This window comes from Lissotriton vulgaris, chromosome 10, assembly GCF_964263255.1.
Source record: "Lissotriton vulgaris chromosome 10, aLisVul1.2, whole genome shotgun sequence".
In the NCBI taxonomy this organism is placed as follows: Eukaryota; Metazoa; Chordata; class Amphibia; order Caudata; family Salamandridae; genus Lissotriton; species Lissotriton vulgaris.
This window is the reverse complement of record NC_141698.1, coordinates 1,051,922,231-1,051,936,676: the sequence shown is the minus strand read 5'-3', so window position 1 is coordinate 1,051,936,676 and position 14,446 is coordinate 1,051,922,231.

Here is a 14,446-nt window from a genome sequence, read left to right as displayed (position 1 = left end):
TAGCACTCTAGTTGCACATTAGATCACTGTAGTAAAGCTACTGCTCACCAGGGACGTCTGCTGCTGGTATTCAAAGTGCATGTTTCAGTCTGCATGTCAGAATTGTTTTAATGAAATAGAAGAGGATTTGAGAAGTCACTCAAAATGATCCCTAATTTTTCTTTCTGAAGCACTAATCATACTTTCTATGGCAAAATTAACCCCCTCATGTTGTTCCTTTTTAAATTGAGTGTTTTCAGACTTACCACTTCATTCCAATCAAGATGGCTTCTGGTGTGCCATACTTTTGTCATAAGTAAGACTGTGAGCGCTCTAGTTGTTCTTTAGAACACTCTGGGACATTCTGTCATTGGGCTATACTTGGGGTACATCTGGGTGATATTTGGGCTACATTTAGGCTCTTTTGTCTCTGGTGGCCATCTTGGGAGACTGTATGTCAGAATTTTTTAATGAAATTGAAGAGGGTTTGAGAAGTCACTCAAAATGTGCCCTAATTTTTCTTTCTGCAGCACTAATCATAATTCATATGGCAAAATATACCCCCTCATTTTGTTCCTTTTTAAATTAAATGTTTTAAGAGTTACCACTTTATTCCAATCAAGATGGCTTCAGGTGTGCCATACCTTTGTAATAAGTAGGACTGTTAGCGCTCTAGGTGTTCTTTAGAACACTCTGGGACATTCTGTCATTGGGCTATACTTGGGCTACATCTGGGTGATATTTGGGCTACATTTGGGCTCTTTTGTCTCTGGTGGCCATTTTGGGAGACTGCATGTCAGAATTTTTTAATGAAATAGAAGAGGATTTGAAAAGTCACTCAAAATGTGCCCTAATTTTTCTTTCTGCAGCACTAATAATACCTTCTATTGCATAATATACCCCCTCATTTTGTTCCTTTTTAAATTAAATGTTTTAAGAGTTACCACTTTATTCCCATCACGATGGCTCCAGGTGTGCTATACCTTTGTAATAAGTAGGACTGTTAGAGCTCTAGTTGTTCTTTAGAACACTCTGGGACATTCTGTCATTGGGCTATACTTGGGCTACATCTGGGTGATATTTGGGCTACATTTGGGCTCTTTTGTCTCTGGTGGCCATTTTGGGAGACTGCATGTCAGAATGTTTTAATGAAATAGAAAAGGATTTGAGAAGTCACTCAAAATGTGCCCTAATTTTTCATTCTGCAGCACTAATCATACTTTCTATGGCAAAATATACCCCCTCATGTTGTTTCTTTTTAAATTAAATGTTTTAAGAGTTACCACTTTATTCCAATCAAGATGGCTTCAGGTGTGCCATACCTTTGTAATAAGTAGGACTGTTAGCGCTCTAGTTGTTCTTTAGAACACTCTAGGAGGCTGCAGTAGAACACAAAGGAATCAACTGACAGTCTCTGTCCTTGTTGGATGTACATGTTTTACTGAGAATGTCAGACTTCATTTTCACATGACTGAGAAAGATAATTTGAATTTACAGAAAATATGCTTTCAGTTTAGCTTATAGATCCCCTTCCAAACCACTGTGGGAAAATCATGAGATATTAGCTTTCTTTCAAACAATATTCATGATATCACAGCAGAAGGTTTTTTCACATGGTAAAATCACCTTAGAACCCACCACAATTCCTAAAACGAGTATGGTACCATCAACAAATGATTTATAATGTAACTAAAGTCCTAAAACCCTCTATTAACTACAATGCTTTTTAATGAGGTGCTATCATGTATATTGGTCCCAAGATGGCTGCCAACACTTCTTGGATGAAGTGCTGACAGCCAATCAGATCAGATGTGTGGTTAGGCTCCGCCCAGATATATATCTTTTTTTGAACCTAAATTACTCAAAATCCACTGGAACACATATATTGAGACCTAGCAAAGGCACATCGGGCTAACAGTCCCTACAATTTTGCCAAGTTTCGTGCAAATCCATTCAGCCGTTCGAGCTAAAAGTGAGGCCAACCGCCCTATGGAAATTAACATGGGAAAAACGCGTTTTGGGACCCCCCTTTTTTCTCGGCCCCCCCTTGATGAAACCCCCCCAAATTATCAGGGGCTGCTCAGAAACAAAATGTTCCATTTTCCTGAAAATTTCAGCCAATTCCGTCCACAAACGCCAAGGTTATTAGACATAGAATTTTCAAAAATCCCATAGAGAAAAAATCCTAACTATATATACCTACTGGCGACCGCCAGTAGGTAATATATATATATATATATATATATATATATATACAAGGCTGATAGTAACAATGCATATCAAAGAACATCACTCCACTTCTCTCTCCCTACAACCATTCCAGCCCAGGCCCACAACTACATTTAACCTTTATGATTGGACAACCCAGTGCAGTAACTATCTAACTATAATCATTAGAAATACCATAGAGTGACCTACAGAGCAGTTCAAAGCTACCAGCATACTGAAAAACAAACACTTTGTGTGTGTGTCTCTCACACCTCATCATCCACCACATTGCTATGTTCTGAGTCCCAGAACACAATAACCACACCTTGGTGGTCATTATCCACAACATAGAAACACATGCCACATAAGCTCACAAAACAAAGACAACACCCTTCCAACCACACACCATGCTATATGGCATAGTTTGCCGCCCATGTAAGTAAGCGCTGTATAAAAGCTTCAATGCAACACAATATTTATCATTTGTGCATTCCCATGTTTTGTTTCAATCACACTTCAAAATTACAAAACAAAATATGCTTCATTTTTGCTTTGGTAACTGCTGATATATGTTGAAATATCTGTACAGTTAATCTATTGATATATATATTTTTGTGTGTTAGAAATAAATTTACATCTTACAGTCTTTCTTTTCTCATTCCCAGTCCACATGGCACTGGAATTATGCGGTTTTGAGGCTGCAGTGCTTTCCACATATTTATCAATTTTCCACACTTGCCACATAATTCATTATCTGCTACATAACCTGCAGATTTTAACAAAGAACATGTTTGTCTGTAGCTCAAACGGTTCGAAAGTTACAAAAAATGCAGCAACATGTTGTGCCAAGCAGTGGAAGGTCCTTACACAAAGGTTGACTGGTCACCTTTCAGTTGCATATAGTTGTATTTGGTTGTGGAACTGGTACTAATGAAGTGAAACTTTTGCTCAGAGAGTGCTTACATGTGATAATGACAAAATAATGAAGTAATAGTATCACAAAATGTGCCACATTAAGACACATCATTTGTGTTTTCTTGCCACATAATTTTGTGAACATTGTCATATAATGTGAGACTCCCCTGCCATATCATTCCAGTGCAAACACAATACAACATCAGGTGGTTATGTGATTCAAAAGCATCTTTACTTATGCATGAGGGACAGCTTACTCAAAAAAACATTACCTCAGATGTCTTTAGTTATATTTGGAAAAAGCACATTTAAAACTTTCACAATTGGTGTGATGAAAGAAAAGGAAAACCACATTCAATTCAATAGCTGCACAATGAATAGCTTGTGAAAAACCTTGTGCTAAGTGTTAAAGATCAATAAAAACAAACTAGGTTCAAGCTCAAAATTGATACAAACTAAGACATAAACGTTAAAATTCAGTCTTCACCAATCCTAAATTTGAAAAGCCAGAGCAATAAATTCACAGAAAATGCTCTTGGTGATATAATTCTAGTGGGCATGCCTATACCCCCACTAAATAGTCACATATTTCACTTTATAAAATCTTCCCAATTTGCAGCCAGAGAAAGAACAGTAAATAACATCTCCACGTTTAAAAAAATAAGCCGCAATTTGTCAGAAGACATAGCGTGACATTTAAAGTTTTTCTGTAAACATGCAGCAGATATAACAAGATGAAAAAGGCATCTTTATTGCTCATTCACCTTCTGAACTCCAGCATGTTCTTTTCTGATTAGACTGTATGCATTCAAATGAGAATGAGTTTGTTCAGCTAAACTTAATTTTAAATGTTGTTTCGATAAATCCTGTGCCAGCTGCCTTGGTCATTTGGGGGTGTGGAGGCAAGGATTAATATGGGCTGGCCAGGCCCTCAAATGCTTCTCCTCCCCACCCCCGCGGCACAGGCCCTGGGTGTTACCGCACTCCTGATGCTCAAATGAAGAACTAATTCTGGACATCTCTACCTCAACCGTGCCTTCCCGAACTGAAATCCGTAACTCACAAGCCTCCACTCTGCCGTCACCTGGCAATGCTCCTCCACTCCCTACCTCATCCCCTCTCCCTAACCCCCTCCTTGTTTACCGCCACTAAGAGGAAGATGAAGCTTAAGACTTTGTCCATGCTTCGAGACTACCTCTGGACCTCTCTACCTCAATGGCGAACCTCGGACGCACAGCACAATGCAACTTTTGAACACTTACGAACACTTATGTTTATTTTTATCTCCTTTATTTGATTTCTCTCCTTTCTGCTGTAAAGCGCTTCGATACCTTCGGGTCTGGCCAGCGCTATATAAAACCTCTTAAATAAATAAATAAAAAAAACAACAAACCACAGCCACTTGCAGAAATGAACCACTGCAAGAGATATACCCTTCCTAGATGGATTGGGCAGGGTGTGTTACTGTAAACAAGGCAGAGATGTTGCCCTGGGCCAGGAATATTCTGGGGTCCCGTATTCGAAACAAATATGAATGTTATTGCCTATTTGTTTTTTTTATTCAAGCCTGTATGATGCCCACCCATATTGAATTATACTTTAACCTTCACACAAACCCAGCTGAAAGTCTTTAAAGGGACTCCAAAACTCCTGAAAATTACACGGGGCAGAGAAAGTCAGAGGTAGAGATAAGCAGATAGAGGTTCTAATAGAGAAATCGACAAAGGTGTGATAGAGGAGGAGAAAGATAATCTTTCCAGGGATCCCCTGCGGAGTGGGGGCCTTCGGTATTGCCCATTTTACTCATTCATGAAGATGTCTGTATCGGAGAGCCGGGGCGTGGAGGATCCATGTCTGCTGCGGCATCAATACCACCAAAAGCATTTCTACACCAGCTGGTAGTCCTCAGGAAAATATCCAGAGCTTCATATTTCTGGGTCATAAAGACTCATTTCTCAAGCCTATCAGCCAGTTGGAACTAGCTCATAATACAAAGTGCAGGCCTTTCCGCCCTTGGGATTACAATGCACGGTTCCCAGCATGGTTTCCATGCCGGCCTGTCTGACATGGAAACCATGTTGGAAAACGTGTTTGGGAGCTCCCAGCAGAGCCCCCTTGGGCGTGTGACCTCAGTTTCGGGGCCGAGGAGGCACCTATGGTGCTCCCTAGTTGATCCATGCACCCCGTGGCAGGCACCTTATGAACAGCACCTCCCATTTCTCTATGGGAGCATGTATTACGGCTAGTTTACGGCCATAATGCATAGTCCCATAGGGAAATGTAGGAATGCGACTGTACAGTGTTCGGGTGGCATCCTAATTAGGCGGTCAGGATAGCCGACCAGAGGACGATCAGTCCCAGGACTGAAATGGTGTCGGACTTAAGTCTGCCCAACATCCTAATCAGTCCTTTCGTGTAGTAAATGAGTATGTGTACGAAACCCACTTAGTTGCTCATGGGTGGGAGAGGAGAGAGTCCCCCATGACTCAAGCAGAGCATAAATAAAGAGAGAAAGATTACAAAATAAGAGAACAGGGCCACACACTGAGATCAGCAAACATGATGGAGGACGTCCCGGATGAGCCGCGGAAGGGTTGTGAGCCAAGATAGCGCCGGACCGAGCTGCAAGAAAGGGCCGGAGGTCGAGCTACGCCGCAGGGAGGTGTCTTCTACAGCCCATCAACCGGGGAGACGGTTGGCAGCAGGGAAAGTAAATTCCAGGTAGGCGGAGAGCCCAGGGCAGCGCTGCGTGGTATCAGTCTGTCACTCCTAGGACGGCAGCAGGGGGCGGTGGACGATGCCTGGAGGCCACCCCCCTGGGTCCCCGACTCCTTGGAGTGATGTTGCGGGGGTGAAGGAGTCCTCATGAGAAGTTTACTGAGCGAGTGGAGAAAGACACCGGGGGTGTGCCGTCTGATCTTAAAATGGCGGCCGTCTCTCTCCCTTGCAGCTACATCACAGTAGGCTCCCCATGAGTCCCCATTTAAAAGGTGGAGTGGCTCTAGAGGGGTCCCAGGCCCAAGCCTGTCACAAAGAGTTCAGACCACTGCAGTTTGAAGGCAAAGAGAAAATCACTTGATGCCTGACCCTAAGATGGCCCCCAGAAGTAGCCTCCCCACCATGGAACCTCAATTCAGAAGGCCTTCAGGACAGGAGGCATTGGAAAAGTTTCAGGGGGGCAGCAAGACATCACACAAGGGTGCGCTATAAACCCCACAAAGGAGAGATACGGTGAGGGGCGAACTGAAGAGAAGGAAATGACAGCATCTATGCTGTGACATAAGAGTGCACCAGCAGAGCTTCCGAGAGAGGTATGTCTGCAGGAATATGCAGGGAGACTGCTCCGGAGTATGTAGGGGAGGAGCACTCCGAAGCGCCCAGAGTCCCCCTGTTACTGGGACCCTGCTCAAATGCCACACACTCACCATTGTTGCTGGAAAAGGGGAAGATTTGCAGACTTTGGAATTGTCCCTTCCACCTTTCCTCTCTCTGCTCTTTGCTTGGGGGCGAGCTGGAGGATGAGGCAGACGGCGTTTCCCAGCAACATCGTCACCGGTGCTCTTGATGGAACTTTGACGATGCCCCCTGGGTGGAAACCATAACTGTTGGTACTTACTGCGGTGCCCGAGCAACCTTGGCTGATGCCCAGTGGAGCTGTCCTATGCAGCTGTAGAGGAGTTTGGCTCTGGTTCACCCCTCGGCAGGCACCTACCCAGCCGGACATCGGACATCGGACATTGTTTTCCTTGCTTCCCCGTTGTGTTTCCTACCTGCATTCCTTACCCGTTTACCATTCCCCCTCTACCTTTTCACTCCCCATAAGAAGTGTTTACGTGCTAATAATTCACATTATTGCATAATTCTCATGTTTTTTTCCTCCTATGTAATTATGTAACCAGTAACTCACTGATCCTCACTGATCCTGATCCTCATGTAAAGCGCTCTGATACCTCCGGGTCAAGCCAGCGCTATATAAAACTTTGCAAAGTAAAGGGCCAGATGTAGGTAATCACATATTACCGATTCCTAAATACCGAATTTTACCGATTCGGTATTTAGGAATCGGTAAATGTGATGTAGCTTATGATTCGGTAAATTTTACTGAATCGGTAAGAATCGGTATTTACCGATTCGGTATTTACCGAATCGGTAAGTCCTATTGATTCCTATGGGCTGGAGGCCCATAGGAATGAATTGGAATTACTGATTCGGTAAATACTGAATCGGTAATAGGGGTAAGACCTACAAGGGTGGCAGGGTGTCACATTGACACCCTGTTGCACCCCTGAATAGTGCATGGCACTGTTAAAAAATGACAAAAAATAGCTTTTTTCACGGTTTTTGATAGTTATCACCAACTTGTAGCTGGTGGTAAATAACGAATCCTGAAATGAGAAAAGCACTCATTTGAGTGCTCCCTACATTAAGGATTCGGTAATTTACCGAATCGGTATTTTAAGAATTCTGTAATTTACCGATTCCTTAAATTACCGATTCGGTAAATTACTGAATCCTTTGTTTTGGTCTCCTACATCTGAAAAGCCTAATACCGGTCGGTAACGGCCGAAATTCGGTAATTTCGGTCATTACCGACCGGTATTAGGCTACCTACATCTGGCCCAAAATAAATAAAATAAAATGAGTAGAAAAAATTTGGGGCAATAAGCTGAACCGGATAAGAGGGAGCAGAAGAAGCAACGGTGGGCATGAGTGGATGATGGAAGAACATATACAGCATGGAGCAGGGCAGAGGGCACAGATTACACTGGGGAACCAGGGAGGTGTTGAGGAGCAACGAAAGAGCAGGGGTTCAGCAAGAGAACGAAGCAACATAGACCACAGTGGGAGCACTTGGATACGGGGGTGACATTAGCACACACAGGAGAGAGAGCTGAAAAACAAATGCCTTCTGAAACTGTGCTTAACGAAAAAGAAAAAGGTAGCTCCCTAAAAGTGAGCAGTGGAGGGATACAAGTTGACCAATGAAAATTATGGAAAATAGTCTTTGCTCCAGAGGAGGAGCAAATACAAGAAGAGGAAGGCAAGCAGTTGAAAAAGAGGAAAGCAAATGAGAGTGACAATCAAGACAACAAATGGTATACAAAGGGCGGGCAGTGAACCCACTGTAAGTTCACAGCATGTCTTTCCCATTGATTCAGGGCTCAGTCTAATAAAGGGCATCCCACTAAATTGAGGTGCCAATTTTGAGACAGCCCTATTGAGGAAGGCCAGGAAGAAAGGAGGTGGTCCTAGTTCCCTTGCACTATCCTTAATAAATCTGATATATTCTACGGATGAGATAAATTAATTATTTTAAATTCTGTATTGTAGGGGAGTCGACCTTCCTATTACTAAACATTACAGGTATGGGGTGACCCTAATGATCACGTGCCACAGATGACTACAATCTGTGATTGTACCAACGAATGTAAATAGACCATGTAAAATATACAACTTGGCCAGGACACCCAGGTTGAGACACTCGATCCATCTTTCCTTGGATCTATCGGCTTTCTCTTCTAAGACTTCACGTTGGGATTAGTCCCCCACTCACCCATACTTTTGAGCACAGTTTCCTTTGCTCGTTCCCCTCGGAGCAAACATTGGTTCTCATGATGAAATGTCAGAAATTTGGACTGAAAATAAATTTGATGATTAACTGTTAACCAAAGCTAAGGCTCTGCACATCCATCATTTTCCTTGTTTTTGACAAATATTAAATTTACTGTATGTATAGAAGTGGTTAACATTGCAAATACTATATTACTGGGATAAGGTTACCCCAAAGGAGTACCAACCTTATTCTTTTTTTGCTTCAAAACTAGAGAATGTATTTGGTGCAAATAATTGGTTTTTGGGCCCCTGTTTTTCTTTATTTTCCATTACTACCGGTAGAAGCACAGGCTTTTAATGTAAAGTTGGAGGAGATGGTAAGAAATAATCACGCAGCAAATCAGGTCATACAATGTATTGTACATATGTTCATTATATGGAGCTGGATTAAATCACAAAATTCAATTTGACTTTAGATAATTTTATTGTTTTTTATTTGACGCTGTTGTTCATAAATTGTTTATGGTTGTTGGCATAAGAATGAATTGTTGTGCAGATTGTCTTCCAGAATGGTGTTCATTTTACCATCCAACACATGTTTCACCCTATTGTGACATGTAAACCTAGGGCTTTTTCAAGGAATTGTGGTGGCGCGTAAATAGAAGTCTTAAAGTCATAAAGTGGTTGCTCAGTTGTGTGTACATCGGCCACTCACAAATGACTAGTCCGGATGCTGTCTGGTGGTGGCATCTATCTGTTAAAATCCTTCTCCTAAAAGTAAGTTGCTATTTTTTAGTTTCTGAAAAGCATATGCCACTTTTTATTAAGTTTACAAAGTTTGCAACATGTAAAAAAAAAAATCACAATGCTGGCAGCCCGTTACGAATACCATTCACAAAAATTAAACATCCATGAAAGTAATTCAGAATCTCTCTACTTCGTGGTGTCATATACTATGCCCCCTACTTAAAAAATACTAAACAAGCATTGGCAAAGCTAATAGTTAAAGGCTAAGTTTTATTTTTTTTGTAACTGCAGAACTTTAGCTTAAGACTGTACCCACTATGCTACATTGACTGCCACCTAGGTGGGAGGTGGTGGGAACTAAAAGGCTGCAAATGCAGTAGGGCAGTCCCTTGATGAATGTGTGACTACAGACAACCCCCCCTCCCCCCCCACACACACACACACTTTCCCAAGTGAGAGAAGAGTATCTAACCTAGTGAAAGTAGAGACAAGAATTGTCCCCATAATAAGTTCGCTCACTGCCAGGACACTTGCATACATTAAATATTTTTGTGTCAAGTAGACTTTATACACAGACTTTTCGGATTTAAATCCAGAGATTAGTTTAGGTCATGAAGAAAGCTGTGAGACCATTTTTTTTCTTAAATGGCTGAAACATATAGACCCTTTCAGCTGATAAGCCACTAGGAACCCCTATCCACTGCTGATAACAACCCGTTAGTGTTGTTCCTTCAGTTTTAAACAGTCATAGTAATGATTAATAAATCATTTGGCAGTGTTATTGAAGACTGTTTTCATCTTTGTCCTCTGGCTTCGGGAGGCAACATCTCTCTCTCAAATGTTGAAACAGCTCTTGCTCTGATCGATGATGGTTGTAGCCCACTTGGACTCCTATGACTTTGACTGTGTCAATGCCCTGTGGTGAAGCTTGCCACATTATGTGGGTGAGGGCCTTGCAATGCCCAGTGGCACACTTATCCCAAGTAACTGACAAGGAGTAAGCCCTATTCTTCTTGTGAGTATACACCTAAGGCTATCAGCTGCACTTTAGATCGAAATAAATAAATCAATAATGACATCATAATTCTCATCGTGTGGTGATCTTCTATGTGGAATCCAGTTAAGAGCGTCTGAGTTACCACAACAAACATTCTCAGTGCTTGTACCAAAGGGAGTTTGTTAAAACCTGACATATTATCGTGAGGGATGGAGAGAAAAGGGTATCCCTTAGTATTCCCTTAGAAGATGACAAAACAGAACCTTTACCCTAAGAGAGTCATTTGAGGAACAAGGAAGAAGAGCAAAGCAAAAGAGGTGGAGTGAAGTGCAACTTAAGGTGAGGCGAGAAGTGAGCCAGCTGACAAAAATGTCCTGAAAGCTGGAGAAATAAGTTACTCTGAGGGTCAGAGGAGAGGGTTGGGGGAGAGGGTATTCTGCAAAGTTGTTCAGAGAGCATCCTTTGGAGATAGGCAGGGGTTCACCTGAGGAAGGGCACAGAAGCCTTCACCACGAGAGAGGTGGGTGATGACAAGAATGAACAAGAAAGAAAATAGGGGTGCAAAGAACAGAGCACCAGATTGGGACAGAGAGCAGAAAATATGCCTAAAAGAGGGCAGAGAAGAGACCCCTGGGGGTAAACAGAGCAGAGAGTGTGCATGCGCTTGTGCAGTGTGCAGCAGAGATCACAAGATAAGATGATCATAAAGAAACACCAGGGTGAGACAATTCCCTCAGTGTGAATTTAAAAGTGCAGCGTGAGGAATTCTTTCATTATTATTGGGGATATTCTTGATGGAGTTTTAAAAAAGAGAGTGTAAGACACGCTGGTCCATACCCCTTTCACCCCAGAGGGGTGAGAGAGCCCTTCAGAAGGTGCACAGCCTAGGCTGGAGCAGCTTAGGCTGCAATACATCATGGTGGGTTGGAAAGTGGGGAAGAAAATCCATCAATGTGGTGTTGGTTAAAAAAGTCAGCACTGTCTGGAACTGTTGCAAATGGGGAAAAACAACTTTCAGAGGAGGGTCAAAGGGAGTGTGTTTATAGACCATCCAAGTTAGAACCCCTGCTGAGACTATGAAGAACAATAAAAAACTTGAAGGTCTGGAGTTAAGCTAAGTCCTCTAGGTTCTCACTGAAAAAACTACAAACTGACCATGCCCTGAACCAGCCCCCAAGTGGTCGAGGACTCTTCTCCTTATGATTTTTTGGGAGACAATAGAAGTATGGTACCACCGGATGTGCCGTACTGAGATCCCGCAACAAGAGACTCTGGATTGCATTAGGAGCTTGTTAGAGTCAAGACAACTAGATACATTTACACCAGTATCTTTTATCATGGAGTGTGCCGGATTGGCCATGATGGAAAATTACTTTCAATATCAAGATGACCTCTACCTTCAAGTCTCAGGAACATCAATGGGGAGCGTTTTTGCCCCAAGTCTTGCTAATTTGTACATGCACCAGTTTGAGCAAGACCATGTTCTGAACCACAGCAACCCTTTCTTTGGGCAGGTGTTGCTGTGGCGCAGATACATTGATGACATCATCGTCATCTGGAGAGGTTCGTGCATCGAGGTCACTGATTTCCATACCTGGTTGAACTCCAGGAATCAATACCTCAATTTCACGATGGAATATAGTAAAGAGCAGTTGCCATTTCTAGATCTTCTAATCTTCCCTGGAGAGGGAGGCTTACACAGTCAACTCTATAAGAAGCCCATGGCACGCAATTCACTTCTATCATACCGGAGTTTTCACCCGCAGTCACTCCGTGACAACCTACCTGTAGGGCAATTTCTGAGGGTGCGAAGAAACTGTTCCTCCAACACTCTCTATGAACAACACGCTAAGGAGCTATCCGTGCACCTGAAAGAACGTCACTACCCAAATCATCTGGTACGCCGAGCGCACAAGAGAGCGTTCAATAACAATCGAGAGGCACTCATAGAACACCGACGCAGTAAGACACCTACAGATCGAATGACGATGGTGCACACTTTCAGCACCCTATCCAATGGGGTTAAAAAAACAGTGCTGAAACACTGGAAGATCCTCAATACAGCATCTGGAGAAATACCTAGGCCTTTGTTTGCCTATAAAAGAGGGCCAAGTATCAGGGACAGTCTGGTACACACCAGGCCCACGACCCAGAGAAGAGAAACCTCTGCTACTCTCGACACCATCTGGAACACTTCTCCAGTTCGGGGCCATTACCCCTGCGGCGGATGCACCGTATGTCCCCAGACTCAGAAGACCTTATCAATTGATATCGGAACAGCGAGACCATGGAGATTGAACAACCATACCAATTGCAACTCCGAGAAATTGATCTATATGATCACGTGCCCTTGTAATCTGTCATACATCGGACACACCACCAGAAAAGTTAAACTACGCATCAGTGAACACAAGAGCACAATACGTTGCAATAAACAGTCTACCTGCCTAACTAATCACTTTCTAGCCAAAAAACACAAGGCGGATGATCTAAGGTGGGTGGTCCTTGACCAGCCTTTTATCCCTGCACACATCACTGATGTTTCACGTTTTCTTTTTGTTAAAGAACAACGTTGGATTTTCAAATTAAAAACTGATGTGACAGGGTTAAATGACAACATTCCATGGGTGTCTATATGACCAGCACACTTACCATTGGGTATTGATCATCATAATTTCCAGAGTTAATGAAACATGGACTATTTTCATATTTTTGAAACTAATGTGATTCAGTTTCCTTTTTGCAGGCAATCAGTGGTTAATACTGTTAATAGCCTGAGTAGTTTCGATCATCACTCCAGGAATGTTAACTGCTTTAATTGGTCCTACTCAGACACACCCATCAAGTGATCGAGGGGCATTAAGTGTCAGTTATCTTGACATTCCACAGGATATAGAGTCCAACATACGTTCTATAGCTCGGTGTCTAAGACACCACTCCTCTCTACCACAAGATATAGAGTGTGAATACGTTCTACAGCTCGCTGTATAAGACACCTCTCCTCTCCACTTCACTCAGCCAGTATGGCCTCAGAGGTCGACTATGTTATATAATATACATAGGGGATTGTTCCATCTACACCTAGTTCACATCAAAACTCGGGACTGCATGACTGTCTTATGAGTAATGTCATTGCACTTGTCTCGTTTTTACAATCAATATACAATTTTCTGACAGAACAGAGGACTGTTGGCCTTATACGAGTGGGGTTTCAATTGCTTGGTTCCCCGGGTGTTTCCTTAGTAATTACACGTGTGTCAACCATTTGACCACGTGTTGATTGAGTTTTGTAGTACCCCAGGCTAATGCGAGCATGCATATACTAGCAGGTACTGTAGAGCCACAGCTCTATTGCGATGGGGAGTGTCTATAAACGGAGATGTGTCTTCAGCGCATGCTCTATACTAAGACTAGTGATAGTATCGGATGCGCATGCGCGCATATCCATTTGTTCTTTAACGGGACACACCTCCATTCACACTGGGAGCGTCTGAAACCGAGACGCTTTTTCAGCGCATGCTCCGGATTGAGACCACAATCATCGATGAGTGGTCCACCGGCGCGCACGCGCATTGGCTACAGTTTTCGGATCAAGATCGGCATGACGCGCACCAGCACGCCAGCTGAACCGAATTAATGTCATTTCCCACCAATGAACGTGGGTATTTAAACGCGACTCTCGCCTCTCCTTGTTGCCCCCCCTTCGGCTCAGGACTACGCCGAGAGGTACCGACGGAGAGGTGAGTGTTCGCGCTACATGGCTGCCTTGCACGCTTGTTTGTTTTGCTTTTGGGCCCCTAATAGTCGGGTTAGCTGGCGTTTATACATTTACACGCCGAGATATGGTTTTTCACCTTGAAATACTATCTGTTAATGCTACACCTTATGCTATACTTAGGGACAACCTTGAAGTTTACTGCAGGTACAAGCATGTTACCAGCATAGGCTTAAGCACTAAGGGAACTTAGATATTCGTTTCTCTCAGTTTCAGATAACTTCACACAACACCCCCAGTATGAATAATAAGACAGCCATCTTGTTGACATC